Source organism: Oncorhynchus gorbuscha, linkage group LG22, assembly GCF_021184085.1.
Source record: "Oncorhynchus gorbuscha isolate QuinsamMale2020 ecotype Even-year linkage group LG22, OgorEven_v1.0, whole genome shotgun sequence".
NCBI lineage: Eukaryota > Metazoa > Chordata > Actinopteri > Salmoniformes > Salmonidae > Oncorhynchus > Oncorhynchus gorbuscha.
The window spans coordinates 9,016,953-9,036,888 of NC_060194.1; positions in this window are offsets into that span (position 1 = coordinate 9,016,953).

The following is a 19,936-nucleotide window of genomic DNA, read 5'->3' on the forward strand; positions in this document are numbered from 1 at the left end:
TTTCTGAGGCTGGTAACTCTAATGAACTTATCCTCTGCAGCAGAGGTAACTCTGGGTCTTCCTTTCCTGTGGCGGGCCTCATGAGATCCAGTTTCATCATAGAGCTTAATGATTTTTGTGACTGCGCTTGAAGAAACTTCTTGAAATTTCTTGAAAGACCTTCATGTCTTAAAGTAATGATGGACTGTTGTTTGTTTTTGCTTATTTGAACTGTTCTTGCCATAATGTGTACTTGGTCTTTTACCAAATATGGCTATCTTCTATATACCACCCCTACCTTGTCACAACACACAGCACACCTGTTCATTGAAATGCATTTCAGGTGACAACCTCATGAAGTTGGTTGAGAGAATGCCAAGAGTGTGCAAAGCTGTCATCAAGGCAAAGGGTGCCTACTTTGAAAAATCTAAAACATAAAATATGTTTTGATTTGTTTTAGAAAAAAGTTGGTTACTACATGATTCCATGTGTCATTTCATAGTTTTGGTGTCTTCACTATTATTATTATTCTACAATGTAGAAAATAGTAAAAAATAAAGAAGAACCCTTGAATTATTAGGTGTGTCCAAACTTTTGATGGTACTGTATTTACATATGACTGATTCACTGACTGCCGAGTGGCGCAGCGGTCTAAGGCACTGCAGCTCAGTGCTTGAGACGTGGCTACAGACACCCTGGTTCGATTCCAAGCTGTATCACAACTGGCTGTGATTGGGAGTCCCATAGGGCGGCGCACAATTGGCCCAGCGTCGTCCGGGTGTAGGCCATCATTGTAAATAAGATTTTGTTCTTAATTGACTTGCCTAGTTAAATAAAGATTAAATAAAAATATAAAAAATTCACAGGGCACAGATGGCATACAGTATAGGACACTCACCTCCTCTTTTGTTGTAGGTAAATCTGAACCAGCCAATGAGCGAACAAAGGCCAGCCAGTAGCAAACACCACAGTGATAGGGGACAGGTGAAAAGGACTCTGGAAAACCAAATAGACAACTTATCATTTCTCTCATCTGTGTTGACATTAAACATATTTACATTTACATTTAAGTCATTTAGCAGACGCTCTTATCCAGAGCGACTTACATATTGGTGCAATCACCTTATGACATCCAGTGGAACAGTTACTTTACAATAGTGCATCTAAATCTTAAAGGGGGGGGATGAGAAGGATTACTTATCCTATCCTAGGTATTCCTTAAAGAGGTGGGGTTTCAGGTGTCTCCGGAAGGTGGTGATTGACTCCGCTGTCCTGGCGTCGTGAGGGAGTTTGTTCCACCATTGGGGGGCCAGAGCAGCGAACAGTTTTGACTGGGCTGAGCGGGAACTGTACTTCCTCAGTGGTAGGGAGGCGAGCAGGCCAGAGGTGGATGAACGCAGTGCCCTTGTTTGGGTGTAGGGCCTGATCAGAGCCTGGAGGTACTGAGGTGCCGTTCCCCTCACAGCTCCGTAGGCAAGCACCATGGTCTTGTAGCGGATGCGAGCTTCAACTGGAAGCCAGTGGAGAGAGTGGAGGAGCGGGGTGACGTGAGAGAACTTGGGAAGGTTGAACACCAGACGGGCTGCGGCGTTCTGGATGAGTTGTAGGGGTTTAATGGCACAGGCAGGGAGCCCAGCCAACAGCGAGTTGCAGTAATCCAGACGGGAGATGACAAGTGCCTGGATTAGGACCTGCGCCGCTTCCTGTGTGAGGCAGGGTCGTACTCTGCGGATGTTGTAGAGCATGAACCTACAGGAACGGGCCACCGCCTTGATGTTAGTTGAGAACGACAGGGTGTTGTCCAGGATCACGCCAAGGTTCTTAGCGCTCTGGGAGGAGGACACAATGGAGTTGTCAACCGTGATGGCGAGATCATGGAACGGGCAGTCCTTCCCCGGGAGGAAGAGCAGCTCCGTCTTGCCGAGGTTCAGCTTGAGGTGGTGATCCGTCATCCACACTGATATGTCTGCCAGACATGCAGAGATGCGATTCGCCACCTGGTCATCAGAAGGGGGAAAGGAGAAGATTAATTGTGTGTCGTCTGCATAGCAATGATAGGAGAGACCATGTGAGGTTATGACAGAGCCAAGTGACTTGGTGTATAGCGAGAATAGGAGAGGGCCTAGAACAGAGCCCTGGGGGACACCAGTGGTGAGAGCGCGTGGTGAGGAGACAGATTCTCGCCACGCCACCTGGTAGGAGCGACCTGTCAGGTAGGACGCAATCCAAGCGTGGGCCGCGCCGGAGATGCCCAACTCGGAGAGGGTGGAGAGGAGGATCTGATGGTTCACAGTATCGAAGGCAGCCAATAGGTCTAGAATTATGAGAGCAGAGGAGAGAGAGTTAGCTTTAGCGGTGCGGAGCGCCTCCGTGATACAGAGAAGAGCAGTCTCAGTTGAATGACTAGTCTTGAAACCTGACTGATTTGGATCAAGAAGGTCATTCTGAGAGAGATAGCGGGAGAGCTGGCCAAGGACGGCACGTTCAAGAGTTTTGGAGAGAAAAGAAAGAAGGGATACTGGTCTGTAGTTGTTGACATCGGAGGGATCGAGTGTAGGTTTTTTCAGAAGGGGTGCAACTCTCACTCTCTTGAAGACGGAAGGGACGTAGCCAGCGGTCAGGGATGAGTTGATGAGCGAGGTGAGGTAAGGGAGAAGGTCTCCGGAAATGGTCTGGAGAAGAGAGGAGGGGATAGGGTCAAGCGGGCAGGTTGTTGGGCGGCCGGCCGTCACAAGACGCGAGATTTCATCTGGAGAGAGAGGGAGAAAGAGGTCAGAGCACAGGGTAGGGCAGTGAGAGCAGAACCAGCGGTGTCGTTTGACTTAGCAAACGAGGATCGGATGTCGTCGACCTTCTTTTCAAAATGGTTGACGAAGTCATCTGTAGAGAGGGAGGAGGGGGGATTCAGGAGGGAGGAGAAGGTGGCAAAGAGCTTCCTAGGGTTAGAGGCAGAAGCTTGGAATTTAGAGTGGTAGAAAGTGGCTTTAGCAGCAGAGACAGAAGAGGAAAATGTAGAGAGGAGGGAGCGAAAGGATGCCAGGTCCGCAGGGAGGCGAGTTTTCCTCCATTTCCGCTCGGCTGCCCGGAGCCCTGTTCTGTGAGCTCGCAATGAGTCGTCGAGCCACGGAGCGGGAGGGGAGGACCGAGCCGGCCTGGAGGATAGGGGGCATAGAGAGTCAAAGGATGCAGAAAGGGAGGAGAGGAGGGTTGAGGAGGAGGCAGAATCAGGAGATAGGTTGGAGAAGGTTTGAGCAGAGGGAAGAGATGATAGGATGGAAGAGGAGAGAGTAGCGGGGGAGAGAGAGCGAAGGTTGGGACGGCGCGATACCATCCGAGTAGGGGCAGTGTGGGAAGTGTTGGATGAGAGCGAGAGGGAAAAGGATACAAGGTAGTGGTCGGAGACTTGGAGGGGAGTTGCAATGAGGTTAGTGGAAGAACAGCATCTAGTAAAGATGAGGTCGAGCGTATTGCCTGCCTTGTGAGTAGGGGGGGAAGGTGAGAGGGTGAGGTCAAAAGAGGAGAGGAGTGGAAAGAAGGAGGCAGAGAGGAATGAGTCAAAGGTAGACGTGGGGAGGTTAAAGTCGCCCAGAACTGTGAGAGGTGAGCCGTCCTCAGGAAAGGAGCTTATCAAGGCATCAAGCTCATTGATGAACTCTCCGAGGGAACCTGGAGGGCGATAAATGATAAGGATGTTAAGCTTGAAAGGGCTGGTAACTGTGACAGCATGGAATTCAAAGGAGGCCAACAGAAGGCAATGCACTTCTCTTGTTTATAATTACACATTTTAAACCCCTCCTGTTAAATGTGCACATGTTTTAAGATATTAGATTTAAAAATATATATTTGAACTATATTAATAGTTAGACACAAGCACATACATTTCTTGCTAGGGATGAGGCATCCTCTTGTCTAGCCTGAGAAGACGATCTAGTCGTAAAATTAACACAAAATGTAGACCATGGTGGTCTCACTTGGTCTTATTGGGGGCATGACACTAGCCCTGATAAAAAGGTTGCAATTTGGCATTTATTGGAATGACACATGTACTGGAGGCTCTGCAGGATAGTCACTAGCTGGCACAGCCACAAAGTCATAAAATCTGATTTTAAACCTGACCCCAACCTTAACCGCACTGCTAACCCTAACCTTGAATTAAGACCAAAAACCACATTTTTGTTTTCATTCATTTTTACGATATATTTGCGTATCTTGCTTTTGCAGCAGGCCCATCTAGTGGAAATCGCTCAGCTCTGTCTTCAGACAAGATTCATACCAATAAACGCCTGACCCTGAATCTGCTCTAAAACTTTTCTAATCTATTTTTATCTCACTGAAAGACAAACACGCCCCCATCAAACGCATTCGTGATAATTTTGTACTTGTACAGACTACCAAATACAGCACAATCCCAAATAGTTTCCGAGGTTTAAAATTCTACAAACACAAATGGCACTATTTCGCTCGACCAATAGGTGGCAGTATAAGATAGATGTTGACCTGCTGCATCTACATGTGCAGTTGTGTAAAACCGTTACTTCACTCTCAACGAGGCTAGCTATGGAGGCGAGAGGCACGGACTGAGAGAAGCAACAGTTTGGGCCCAGAATTTACGGTATGCGTTTTGGGCCGCACCAAAGTCAGTATTTATCACCATCTTTGGCCGAATCGAACTACCTTGCAATTAACATTTAAAAAAATCATTGGCTCTCCATAGAACTTTTAGATCTCATTATGATGAGAAATCAGGCCTGACTGTAGCTGATTGCCAGCTTTTCAGGCAATTGGGAAATAGATGCAATTCCTATATGAAGAAAGATAAATCGAGCTACTTTCTAAAGCACAGTTCAGACACATAAGATGAGACGTGACGTCTTAAGGCGTTTTAGAACAAAGTTGGTTTGATATTTGAGAGAATGCCAAGAGTGTGCAAAGCTGTCATCAAGGCAAATGTTATGCTAGATTGAAGAATCTCAGATATAAAATATATTTTGATTTGTTGAACAGTTTTTGGTTACTACATGATTACATATGTGTTATTTTATAGTTTTAATGTCCTCACTAATTATTCTACAGTGTAGAAAATATTTATTTATAGGCAATATAGTTATCTACAACCTAATCTTATTTAAGAAGTTATTTTCCTTGGAAATATAACGACTGTGCTTCTCCGGCCTACACACAGGCTATAGCCTACTCTATTGAAATGAGACCACAGATATACTGTAGGTGCACTTGATTGCACACGCCCAACTCAAGAGTGCTACAGATGTTGAATCTTAATCTGATCACTCTTTTGTCATTGATAGTTTTCCTGCTGCACCAGGAAAATCAAATGAGCCTTGTGAGTCCCTTAAAAAGAGCAGTTCTCTTTCTCTCAAATGCGGGGGCAGTCGAGTCATTGGGATCAGGGCATGCTAACAAAATCATTTCCTCTCTCGCTCACTTAAACCTAGGCCTAGATCTTATTACTGCAACATTCAAAAATGCAACCATCATTTTACATAACACAAGATAGATATTGGTCTCCACTAGGCTACGACATAGTGTAAAAAAATATAATATAATACATAATATAAAAAAATATATATATTGTAACCTGGGTTGGTCTAGCGGTTAGGGCTGCTGCCTTCAGATATAGGCCTACCATATCGGTGTCGGTTTTATTCTGGCCTGCGCCCTTCTGGCACAAATAACTAAATCCTCCAGATGGACTTGATTTAGTTACACCTTTCAAATAAGGACAGTCCATTTATATTTACACCCGATCTTGATAAGAGATGACCATACCAGACACTTTTGGATAACATCAATAGGAAACAAATAAAGTAATAACAGTCAGCAGCCTACACCAACATTAGTTCCCATTCATACAAAGTGTCAGGTAAATTACCACGGTAGATTTGCCGTGGTAAACAATTAAAAGCTCTATTTATATTGTTCCGGAATGCTTCTCAAATAAATAAATCACCCTTACACTTTAAAAAAAAGACTAAGTTGTTTCGATTATACAATACCAACCAGAGGGTGAACATATCTTGAAAGCAGGTCTAAGGATAACACCGACATCTTTTAGGGAGCAGTAATGAGGTGACCAATAATGGTTGCGATTGAGATCAGCTGTGCGGGTGACTTTAACTCGTATTGATGGTTTAATGACATCAGCAGTGGCGTGGATTCATGAGTACTGTTGGTCAATTTCTTCAACATATGATCAGGTCTATATAATTATCAAACATACTTTAGTAATGGAAAGGAAACACAGACTCTTTGTTTAAGTATTGAAAAATACTAATTTAGTAATATAATTTGTAGGCAGAAATTGGTACAGAGTACAATATAACAGTATATGAAAGACATTTTGCAGAACTTGGGGAGAAACTAAGACATCCTGTAACTCATATAGCCTCCCCAATTCCCCTTATGTAACTTTCCCTGGCAACAACATTTTAATAAATCTAACCTCACCCTAACAGCAGCAACCATCTTATCAGCAAGTAAAAACTCAGAAGTGGGTTTGACCGAAACCTGACCTTTCATCACAAGTATAGGGTCATAACAAGGTGAACGAGTGTAAGCATCTTCTGACAGGGGGCTAGTTTCATCAGGTCTGTGGCAGCCTTGTGTTCTCAGAAAACCAGATAACCACAGTGGGATCCAGATAGGAGGAGTCTGAATGTAGATGCCTTGTGATAGTATCTGAAGGTCACAACACTCAAAACAGGTTAACACACACACACCGTGGTCCCCTGAAGAGGAGACCTTATCATAACATCATTTATTAACCCTTTAAAAGGTATAAGGTCTTTAATACCAAAGGGAAGCCAGGCTTCCCCCAAAAAATGTAACAAGAAAAAAAACAAATCATTTTCCTTCAATTCGCAATGTTCGCAAGAAAGCATCCAAACGAGCAAAACAGCGCCCCTCTGTCTCAGTATGTGTTGCCCATCTATCTGATGCTGTCTGGTCAAACAGAGTATAACGTTGTTGCCACCCGTAGCATTGAATGTAAGGGAAGCCAGCGAGCATGTGGCCTCCCCTTGATAAAAAATACAATAAAATTACACCAATCTGAGCTAAACTGAGAGAGCTCAACTGTGAATGGTCCTGGTACACCAAAAAAAAGTATGTCTGGATTTGGCTTCACACCAGTTACATCAAAAGCTAAATGTCAGAACAAACAAACAGAACAAAATTCTTGTGTCGTTGTCCTCCGCTGGCTAGCTAGTTTTACAAATAAAAATATCAAAATGCCCCAGGGCAGTGATTGTGGACATTTCCCTGTGTAGGGTATCCTGGCACTCTGTGGTCCATAAAGATGTAGCATAAAGATATCATGACATTTATCATAAGAGTAGGGTGTTAACCCTGGTGTCCTGACTAAATTCCCAATCTGGCCCTCATACCATCACGGCCAACCAAATCATCCCCACTTTCCAATAAGCTTATTCATTTTCCCTCCTCTCCCCTGTAACTATTCCCCAGGTCGTTGCTGTAAATTAGAATGTGTTCCCAGTCAACTTACCTGGCAAACTAAGGAAAAATAAAAAAGCTAGCTAAAATCGTCCCTTCTAAATTAGCCATGGATGGAGATAGGGATTTAACCTTGTGGTTTTACTTAATTCTCCGTACTGGCCAATGATTATAGTGGTGATTCTGATACAACCATAAATTAATACATTGTGCCCCTGGCCTGAGAGGGCTGAAGTTCAATATGTACAGTTGAAGTCAGAAGTTTACATAAAACTTAGCCAAATACATTTAAACTCAATTTTTCACAATTCCTGACATTTAATCCTAGTAAAAATTCCCTGTTTTAGGTCAGTTAGGATCACCACTTTATTTTCAGAATGTTAAATGTCAGAATAATAGTACAGAGAATTATTTATTGCAGCTTTTATTTCTTTCATCATATTCTCAGTGGGTCAGAAGTTGACATACACTCAATTAGTATTTGGTAGTATTGCCTTTAAATTGTTTAACTTGTGTCAAACTTTTGGGATAGCCTTCCACAAGCTTCCCACAATAAGTTGGGTGAATTTTGTCCCATTCCTCCTGACAGAGCTGGTGTAACTGAGTCAAGTCTGTAGGCCTCCTTGCTCGCACACACTTTTTCAATTCTGCCCACAGATTCTCTATAGGATTGAGGTCAGGGCTTTGTTATGGCCACTCCAATACCTTGACTTTGTTGTCCTTAAGCCATTTTTCCACATCTTTGGCAGTATGCTTGAGGTCCATTTGGAAGACCCATTTGCGACCAAGCTTTAACTTCCTGACGTCTTGAGATGTTGCTTCAATATATCCACATAATTTTCTTTCCTCATGATGCCATCTATTTTGTGAAGTGCACCAGTCCCTCCTGCAGCAAAGCACCCCGACAACATGATGCTGCCACCCACGTGCTTCACGGTTGGGATGGTCTTCTTCAACATGAAAGCCTCTCCCTTTTCCCACCAAAAATAAAGATGGTCCTTATGGCCAAACAGTTCTATTTTTGTTTCATCAGACTAGAGGACATTTCTCCAAAAAGTACGATCTTTAGCCCCATGTGCAGCTGCAAACCATAGTCTGGCTTTTCTATGGCGGTTCTGGAGCAGTGGCTTCTTCCTTGCTGAGCGCCCTGTCAGGTTATGTCGATATAGGACTCGTTTTACTGTAGATATAGACACTTTGGTACCCGTTTCCTCCAGCATCTTCACAAGGTCCCTTGCTGTTGTTCTGGGATTGATTTGCACTTTTCGCACCAAACTACGTTCATCTCTAGGAGACAGAAAGTGTCTCCTTCCTGAGCGGTATGACGGCTGCGTGGTCCCATGGTGTTTATACTTGCGTACTATTGTTTGTACAGATGAATGTGGTACCTTAAGGCGTTTGGAAATTGCTCCCAATGATGAACCAGACTTGTGGAGGTCTACAATTTTTTTCTGAGGTTTTGGCTGATTTCTTTTGATTTTCCCATGCGGTCAAGCAAAGAGGCACTGAATTTGAAGGTAGGCCTTGAAATACATCCACAGGTACACCTACAATTGACTCAAATTATGTCAATTAGCCTATCAGAAGCTTCTAAAGCCATGACATAATTTTCTGGAATTTTCAAGCTGTTTAATGGCACAGTCAACTCATCGTTATCCATTAAAGAAAGTTAGGCTAGCGAGCAAGCGTTTTAGGCAGGTAGCCTATGACATCAAAAACAAAAAGCATGTACTGTATGACAGAGTCATAGACCGTTTCCCATTAGGTTCAGGATCAAATGGATACGTACAATATTTAGCCATGGTTTTTGTTATCGCTATTCACACTTGCTTTGTTGACCTTCTTAAATGGATTGTTCAAGACTCAAAGTCAACTGTTCAAGTGCTCAAAATCACTGTCACTGTCCAATGATCCTGAACATTCCCCTGTCCAAGTGTCCAATGTTAACGTTGTCTACTTGCACACACACACACACACACACACACACACACACACACACACACACACACACACACACACACACACACACACACACACACACACACACACACACACACACACACACACACACACACACACACACACACACACACACACACACACACACACACACACACACACACACACACACACACACACACACACACACACACACACACACACACACACACACACACACACACACACACACACACACACACATATAAATCAGTACAATGGACAGCTACATAATATAGAGTTTAGGTTGATTGGGCTAAATTGTTTTTGGTATCTTTTAGTTATCACTGTATTAGACTAAGCATAGGTGATTTGATGATGTTGAAATGTTGAAGTTGAAATGGTATTTCTAAATCAATAGTTGTTGAGTAACCCAAAAATGTCGGAAACATTAACTTGCTTGACCATGCTATAGATCATGTAACTGTTTGTTACATACAATATGCTTTGTGGATTTCACAGGACAGATGTTGCTCTCTGGTTTTGTGATGAAACAAAGGTGTGGTTAAATGTATTCTGCCACTTTGTCTTCTTATTGTCTTGGCCTTAGGCTTATATATGATAGTGGCAGATTATGGAGCAAACAGCGCAATTATCACAACACATAGGTTCATATCGAAAGCCTGTATTGTGTGGCTTCAATATTTCATTTTGTAAAGCTGTCAAAATGTTTATGCATTTGAGCCCATCCAAAAACTATTTAGTTGAGTGGACACACTTTTCTTTGATGTGTAAATTATCAGACTGTTCATTTTACTTCTTGAAAACATTGAAATAAATGCAACTAACTTTTGGGCTCACTATATTGCCCAGCAATGGGGTACGAACTCATGAGGCTCGGAGTCGGGCCGCACTGCCTACACCACTGCGGTGTGCATCGTATACAAACACTGCTTCCAGCTGCCCCCCTGGAGAATCTAAATATTTCTTCAAATCCTCCTGATACAGGATTATTTTTCTCCTGAGACAAAAGAGGTCAAATTAAAATCCAACATCTGTAGTCTACTGAATGAAGCAGCGGAATGCTGATAGTGTGTGAAAAATGCGACAAAGAGTTTACTTTCATACAATAGGTAGGCTAACGCATACGAAGCAGAAAGACGACCATTTCCAAATGATCTGCGAGACAAAAACACATTTTCATCCCAAAGTTGTCTGTCTGACCACCCATTCCAGCCCGCAGCATAATAAATGCTGACTGCGTCGCTATGATCTCTGTCAGGTCCAGCAGGAATGCAGCCCACTACCTTGAGGCAAAAACTCAACCAATGTTTTTACTTTTCATTCGTCTTTGCCTCGCTATGCCATTCTTCTGCTGTTTAATCACATTTTCAAGCGGTTGCTTTGCCAAGCAGTACTTTCAGAAGTGCTCTTGCTGTAGGCTGGCATATCCCCTGTCTTAGTAGTCAAATACGTATGAGTCAACAACGTTCGCAATTACTTGTTTTTCTTTTATATGTTAAAAAATGCAATATTTTTTTCTAACATGGGGCAAATTGACTGTCAGCTGATTTGATAACCTATTGCTGCAACAACATCATTCAACAGGGTCATGTTCAGTAGCCACAGAACCGAAGAGGTCCAAAGCGGAGTGAAACTGGGAGGTTCTACTCTATCCGAACATGTCCAATGAGAAACACAAATGTTTGTTTTCTGTTGCAAAAATGCTTTGCTACGGTGAGTGCTAATGAACACGACCCAGTCCAGAAACATAATTTACCATTTGGCTTTGCCTGCGGTGTTCCAGTATCCTGTGGGTCTTGGAATGTTACAAGGCCCTAACATAGCCTGCTTGTAGTAACTATAAAACATGAGCAGCATGTCATCTGCCGGCTGATATGGACCTATAGGAGAGCAAATAAGGATAGGAGGGAAAAAATAGGATGAGTAAGGAAGTTTGATGATTGACATGATACGTAGAATTATTGTTACATTGTAGCCGATAGTCCCTCAACTTGCAGCGATTACTATAGGCTCGCTGCAACTGACATTAAAAATGTATGTCATCAGAAGATATAAATAGACTTCACTTTTAAATGCAATGCTTTAATGTGTTAATCTGCCGATCTTCAGCTCTAAAGACACAACCTGTCATTTCTATAGCCTGCCTACAGAGCTATACAAGGACTGGCTGTTCATGAGATTGACATGATAGTTTTAAACATATTTTGAATCACTGTTTATAAAGACTCATATGACGACAAAAACATAAACAATGGAGAAGCCTAATACAACTGTAACTGTATTTGGGGTTAAGACAGGGTAAAACAGTTGTAATAATTGATAAGGTTCTTCAAGAACAGCATGACATCCAACTGAGTGTGACATAAGAGCCAACAACGGAGATGAACTCTGGATATCTGTCAGAATTACCATCAGGTTTTTGGTCACCTCCTTGACCAAGGCCCTTCTCCCCTGATTGCTCACCGGATTGCTCAGTTTGGTGGTTCCAAATTTCTTCCATTTAAGAATGATGGAGGCCACTGTGTTCTTGGGGAACCTTCAATGCTGCAGAACATTTTTGGTAACCTTCCCCAGATCTGTGCCTCGAAACAATCCTGTCTCAGAGCTCTACGAACAATTCCTTCGACCTCATGGCTTGGTTTTTGCTCAGACGCACTGTCAACTGTGTGTCCTTATATAGACAGGTGTGTGCGTTTCAAAATCATGTCCAATCAATTGAATGTACCAGCTCGGGCCTAGCATACTAGGCTAGTTCAGGAGACATATTGTAGTTTTTATGCCCTGATATCAGGAGCTGGTGGCAATTTTTTTAATTAAAACAATTCAGAAACAAATAAGTCAGATGACTTATATTTAAAGGAATACTTATTTAAAGGACAAGAGGGCATTTTCACCTTAAATCCACGGATGAGATAGTCACGCTTCATATGCAATGTAGGCTATATTGGATATATTGCACAAACAATACTAAATACTCCCTCCAAGCTAGCTAACCACTGTAGCTAGTATTGACAATAGAATTAAATCACAATTAGATGACCATTAATTAAACAGCTGCCTGTGTTCGTGCTCTGTCCTTCGCTAGCTAGCTATGTTGTGCTAGATAGCGAATATGCTAATGTTAGCTAGATAGCTAAACATTTGGCTATGGGCTGGCATGGCAGTATGGGATTATGAGTTAAATAGTTTCTTCATCATCTTGATAGGTAGTTATCTAGCTGTGGCAATGTGATTAGTATCAACAAGGGCTTTCTATAAAATAGCAATATTATCGCAGATAGCAAAGAATTGTATAACTAGATAGACCAGAGCCTGTCGTTCCCAATGGGAGCATTTGGATCATAGTGGACAGAGGTGGGCAGAGCCAAGCAAGAGCTAGTGAGAACCTATTGGTGCATTCTAGCATTTATTAGCATATTTCATTAGGGGACACTTACTTAGTGAGGTGCGTGTGTGCAATACAAATATGGGTAGCTGCAGCCCACTATGGCAACTGGAGTATGGGCGAGTGGGTGTGTCGAAAGGTGTCACTCAAGACAGTTTTGCGTGGCTGATTTTATACAAATGTATAAAATATTATAAATATAATATTTTGACTGACTCTGAAAAACACCAAAATAAAGATGCCCAAGGTCTCTGCTCATCTGCGTGAACGTGGCTTAGGCATGCTGCAAGGAGGCATGAGGACTGCAGATTGCAGTGACAGACCACGTGTAACAACACCTGCACATGATCGGTACATCCGAACATCACACCTGCGGGTACAGAATGGCAACAACAACTGCCCAAGTTACACCAGGATCCCTCCATCAGCGCTCAGACTGTCCGCAATACTCTGAGAGAGGGTGGACTGAGGGCCTGTAGGCTGTTGTAAGGCAGGGCCTCACCAGACATCACCGGCAACAACATCGCCTATGGGCACAAACCCACCGTCGCTGGACCAGACAGAAATACTTTTTTTGCAAAAAGTGCTCTTCACTGATGAGTCGCGGTTTTGTTTCACCAGGGATGGTCAGATTTGCGTTTATAATCGAAGGAATGAGGGTGACACCGAGGCCTGTACTCTGGAGAGGAATAGATTTGGAGGTGGAGAGTCCGTCATGGTCTGGGGCGGTGTGTCACAGCATCATCGGACTGAGCTTGTTGTCATTGCAGGCAATCTCAATGCTGTGCGTTACAGGGAAGACATCCTCCTCCCTCATGTGGTACCCTTTCTGCAGGCTCATCCTGACAATGCCACCAGCCATACTGCTCGTTCTTTTTTTTGCTGAGTTTATAAGGTCCCACAGCAAAAACCAAGCGATGAGATTGAAATAATTTGTACATCTCCGAGACAGGATTGTGTGGAGTCACAGATCTGGGGAAGGGTACCAAAAAATGTAATTCTTAAATAGAAGAAGTTTTGAACCACCAAGACTCTTCCTAGATCTGGCCTCCCGGCCAAACTGAGCAATCGGGGGAGAAGGGCCTTGGTCAGGGAAGTGACCAAGAACCCGACGGTCACTCTGATAGACTTCCCTCCGTGGAGATGGGAGAACCTTCCAGAAGGACAATCATCTCTGCAGCACTCCACCAATCAGGCCTTTATGGTAGAGTGGCCAGACAGAAGCCACTCCTCAGTAAAAGGCGCACGACAGCACGCTTGGAGTTTGCCAAAAGACACCTAAAGACTCTCAAACCTTGAGAAACACGATTCTCTGGTCTGATGAAACCAACATTTCAGGCTTGTTTTGGCCTGAATGTCAAGTTTGTGCATTGTGTCCCGCAACCCGCCACCCACCACCCGCCAACCCCCTCTTTTACGCTACTGCTACTCTCTGTTCATCATATATGCATAGTCACTTTAACCATATCTACAGTACATCTACATACTACCTCAATCAGCCCGACTAACCGGTGCCTGTATGTAGCCTTGCTGCTTTTATAGCCTCACTACTGTTATTTTTCACTGTCTTTTTACTGTTGTTTTTATTTCTTTACTTACCTATTGTTCCCCTATAACCTTTTTTGCACTATTGGATAGAGCCTGTTAGTAAGTATTTCACTGTAAGGTTTACACCTGTTGTGTTTGGCGCACGTGACAAATAAACTTTGATTTGATTTGCTTTGAAGCATGGTCAAATCAAATCAAATGTTATGCTTGCTTACAAGCCATTAACTAACAATGCAGTTAAAGAAATAGAGTTAAGAAATACAAGAAAATCTAAAAGTATCACAAGAAAACGACATAACAATAACTAGGCTATATACAGGGGACACCGGTACCGAGTCAATGTTTGGGGGTACAGGTTAGTCGAGGCAATTTGTAAAGTGACTATGCATAGATAATAAACAGCGAGTAGCAGCAGTGTAAAAACAAAGGGGGGGGGGGGTCAATGTAAATAGTCTGGGTGGCCATTTGATTAATTGTTCAGACTTCTTATGGCTTGGGGGTAGAAGCTGTTAAAAACAGATAGGGGGCAGTATTCGGACGTGCCCAAAGTAAACTGCCTGTTACTCAGGCCCAGAAGCTAGGATATGCATATAATTGGTAGTGTTGGATAGGAAACACGCTGAGGTTTCTAGAACTGTTACAATGATGTATGTGAGTATAACAGAACTGATATAGCAGGCAAAAACCCGAATCCATCCTGAATTATTTTGGGTTGAGGTGACCACCCATTGAAATGTTTGTCTATGGGAAATTCAAAGGAAATCCTCCCAGATTGCAGTTCTGGCTTCCACTAGATGTAAACAGTTTTTAGAAAGGGTTTCAAGCTTGTTTTTTAAAAATGAGTTAGAATTAGTAGTTTTTCAAGGTGGCTCTCATTTGGACTGTAGTCTTGTGGCGCACGTGGACGAAGGTGTGCACTTCGTTTTTATCTCCGGTATTGAACACACTATTCTCCTTCTTAAATGTAATAATTTATTTACATATTAGGGTACCGAAGGATTGATTAGAAACGTTGTTTGACTTGTTTGGATGAAGTTTATTGGTAACTTTTGGGATTCCTTTGTATGCATTTTGAATGAGTGGAACAGGTGGATTACTAAATCAAGCGCATCAACTAAAGTGACTTTTTTGGGATATAAAGAAGGACTTTATCAAAAAAAAAAAAAAACATTTGTCATGTAGCTGGGACCCTTGGGATTGCAAACAGAGGAAGATCTTCAAAGGTATGGGATTTATTTTATCGCTATTTCTCACTTTTCTGACGCCTCTGTGCTGGTTTGGAAAATGTTTTTAATGCTTTTGTACGCGGGGAGCTGTCCTCATATAATCGCATGGTATGCTTTCGCCGTAAAGCCTTTTTGAAATCTGACAAAGCGACTGGATTAGCTTTTTTTTGTATTTTCATGAAAGTTTAATATTACGATTTTTGTATTTTGAATTTCGCGCTGCCATTTCACCGGATGTTGTCGAGATGGTGCTAGCGCCCCACCTTTCCCAAAGTTAAGGAGCCTTTTGGTCCGAGACTTGGCGCTCCGGTACCGCTTGCCGTGTGGTAGCAGAGAGAACAGTATGACTTGGGTGACTGGAGTCTCTGACAAATTTTCTGGGCCTTCCTCTGCTACCGCAAAGTATATGTCAGGAAGTCAGGAAGCTTGGTCCCAGTGATGCACTAGGCCGTACGCATTACCCTCTCTAGTGCCTTTACAGTCAGATACCGAGCAGGTGAGGCACCAGGTGGTGATGCAACCGGTCAGGATGCTCTCGATGGTGCAGCTGTGTAACTATTTTTTTATTTTTTTTATTTTACCCCCTTTTTCTCCCCAATTTCGTGGTATCCAATTGTTGGTAGCTACTATCTTGTCTCATCGCTACAACTCCCGTACGGGCTCGGGAGAGACGAAGGTTGAAAGTCATGCGACCGCGGATACACAACCCAACCAAGCCGCTGCTTCTTAACACAGTGTGCATCCAACCCGGAAGCCAGCCGCACCAATGTGTCAGAGGAAACACCGTGCACCTGGCAACCTTGGTTAGCGCGCACTGCGTCCGGCCCGCCACAGGAGTCGCTGGTGCGCGATGAGACAAGGATATCCCTACCGGCCAAGCCCTCCCTAACCCAGACAACGCTATGCCAATTGTGCGAACCCAGAGTCTCTGGTGGCACAGCTGGCGCTGCAGTACAGCACCCTTAACCATTGCACCACCCGGGAGGCCAGCTGTAGAACTATTTGAAGATCTGGGGATCCATGTCATACATAATTTAATCCCTTTACTCCCGCTTGACAAGCAGTACTGTCCGGCAACAGCGTGGGACGTAGCTACCTAGCGGCCAATATCAAAAACTTGTCGACTTGTTTACGTGCTGCTGTGCAGTTTGTTGCTAATGTTTCTTTGCTTCCTGCCAACTTTACGGTTTTTACTTTTTAATTACCATTTTTTATTTTTCCCCCGCTCAACTTTTTTCATTCAACTTTTTCACCTCGGATGCTTTATCTGGACATGGTTCTACACGACCTTCACCAGCCGAAGCTAAGTAGTAACATTAACATTATGCCTTCTAATTGCAGTCACTGTACTGTAATTTACAGAAGAAATTGATCGCCTTATGGCGAGGATAGCCGTGCTGCAAACCTAACTTCAGAAGTAATTGTTAGGCAAGTGTAATTTAAGTGTAGGAAAGGACGAAACAGCGTCTGTGCCACCAATAAGTACAGATAGTAGTATAAATCCCCTCGCACAGTCCCCACAGCCGGACAATTTTCTCATGGCTTTTGGAAGGAAATGCTGACGGAATGTTCAACCTGTGTCGCTCATTCAGCCGACATAAACTTTCAACCTCATTAAGCAACGAGTCAGAGTCTGAGTCTTCTCTGGTCTCTCCTCCACCCGTTACGGGGTCTGAGATGCCGAAGCCTCACACCATTAGTTCAGACAAATTGAACACCCTAGTCATTGGCGACTCCATTGCCCGTAGTGTTAGACTTAAAAATAATCATCCAGCAATCATACACTGTTTACCAGGGGGCAGGGCTACCGACGTTAAGGCTAATCTGAAGATGGTGCTGGCTAAGGCTAAAACTGCCGAGTGTAGATTGTATAGGGATATTGCTATCCACGTCGGCACCAACAATGTTAGGTTGAAACAGTCAGAGGTCACCAAGCGCAACATAGCTTCAGCGTGTAAATCAGCTAGAAAGACGTCGGCATAGAGTAATTGTCTCTGGCCCCCTCCCAGTTAGGGGGAGTGATGAGCTCTACAGCAGAGTCTCACAACTCAATCGCTGGTTGAAAACTGTTTTCTGCCCCTCCCAAAAGATAGCATTTGTAGATAATTGGCCCTCTTTCTGGGACTCACCCACAAACAGGACCAAGCCTGACCTGCTGAGGAGTGATGGACTCCATCCTAGCTGGAGGGATGCTCTCATCTTATCTATGAACATAGACAGGGCTCTAACTCCTCTAGCTCCACAATGAGATTGGGTGCAGGCCAGGTAGCATGCTGTTAGCCACCCTGCCAGCTTAGTGGAGTCTGCCACTAGCAGAGTCAGTGTAGTCAGCACAGCTGTCTCCACTGAGACAGTGTCTGTCTCAATCTAGGTTGGGCAAAACTAAACATGGCGGTGTTCATTTTAGCAATCACACTGGAATAAAGACCTCCTCCATTCCTGTCATTATTGAAAGAGATTGTGATATCTCACATCTCAAAATAGGGCTACTTAATGTTAGATCCCTCACTTCCAAGGCAGTTATAGTTAATGAACTAATCACTGATCATAATCTTGATGTGATTGGCCTGACTGAAACATGACTGAAATTCGTACGGCTGAAATCCTGCTAACGGGATCGATGACAACAGCCAGTGAAAGTGCATGGTACCAAATTCAAACATAAATCTCATAATTAAAATTCCTCAAACATACAAGTATTTTACACCATTTTAAACTTGTTTTTAATCCCACCACAGTGTCTGATTTCAAAAAGGCTTTACAGCGAAAGCACACCAAACGATTATGTTAGGTCAGCACCTAGTCCCAGAAAAACACAGCCAAAGAGAGGAATCAAAAATAGAGATAAAATTAATCACTAACCTTTGATGATCTTCATCAGATGACACAAATAGGACTTCATGTTACACATACATGTATGTTTTGTTCGATAAAGTTAATATTTATATCCACAAATCTCAGTTTACATTGGCGCGTTATGTTCAGTAATGTTTTGCTTCCAAAATATCCGGTGATTTTGCAGAGAGCCACATCAATTTACAGAAATACTCATAAGAAACATGGATAACAATACAAGGTTATACATGTAATTATAGATCCACTTCTCAATAATGCAACCGCTGTGTCAGATTTCAAAAAAACTTTACGGAAAAAGCACCCCATGCAATAACCTGAGTACAGCGCTCAGATATGTTTGTTTTGTTTGATAAAGTCCATCATTTATGTCCAAATACCTCCTTTTTGTTCGCGCATTTAGTTCACAAATCCAAATTCTTGAGTTGCGATCACTAGGTCCAGACGAAAAGTCAAAAAGTTCCACTACAGTCCGTAGAAACATGTCAAACGATGTTTTGAATCAATCTTTAGGATGTTTTAAACATAAATCTTCAATAATGTTCCAACCGGAGAATTCCTTTGTCTTTAGAAATGCAATGGAACGCAGGTCGCTCTCACGGGCGTGCGTGTGATCAGCTCATGGCCTTCAGTCAGACCTCTGGTTGAAACAGCTCTCATTCGCCCCCACTTCACAGTAGAAGCCTCAAACAAGGTTCTACAGACCTATGGCATCTAGTGGAAGCCTTAGGAAGTGCAATCGGACCAAATCTACACTGTATCTTGGATAGGCAAAGGTGAAAACCGACAAGCCTCAGATTTCCCCCTTTCTGGTTGGATTTTTTCTCAGGTTTTTGCCTGCCATATGAGTTCTGTTATAGTCACAGACATCATTCAAACAGTTTTAGAAACGTCAGGGTGTTTTCTATCCAAATCTACTAAAAATGTCTTAACTTCTGGGCCTGAGTAGCAGGCAATTTACTCTGGGCACCATATTCATCCAAGCTACGCAATACTGCCCCCAAGCCATAAGAAGTTAAGCCTGATGAATTTACTGTGTTAAATGATGCCTCTCCTCCTGGTTACACCAGTGACCAAAACCCCCGCGCATCCCGCAAAGGCAGAGGTGTTGCTAACATTTACGATAGCAAATGTCAATTTACCCCCCAAGAAAGAGACTGCGTTTTCCTCTTTTGAGCTTCTAGTCATGAAATCTATGCAGCCTTCTCAATCACTTTTTATAGGTACTGTTTACAGGCCTCCCAGGTCGTATACAGCGGTCCTCACGGAGTTCCCTGAATTCCTATCGGACCTTGTAGTCATGGCAGATAATATTCACATTTTTGGTGACTTTAATATTCACATGGAAATGTCCACAGACCCACTCCAAAAGGCTTTCGGAGCCATCATCGACTCTGGGTTTTGTCTAGAGGTCGACCGATTAATTGGCATGGCCGATTAATTAGGGCCGATTTCAAGTTTTCGTAATCATCATTTTTGGATGCCGATTATGGCCGATTACATTGCACTCCAC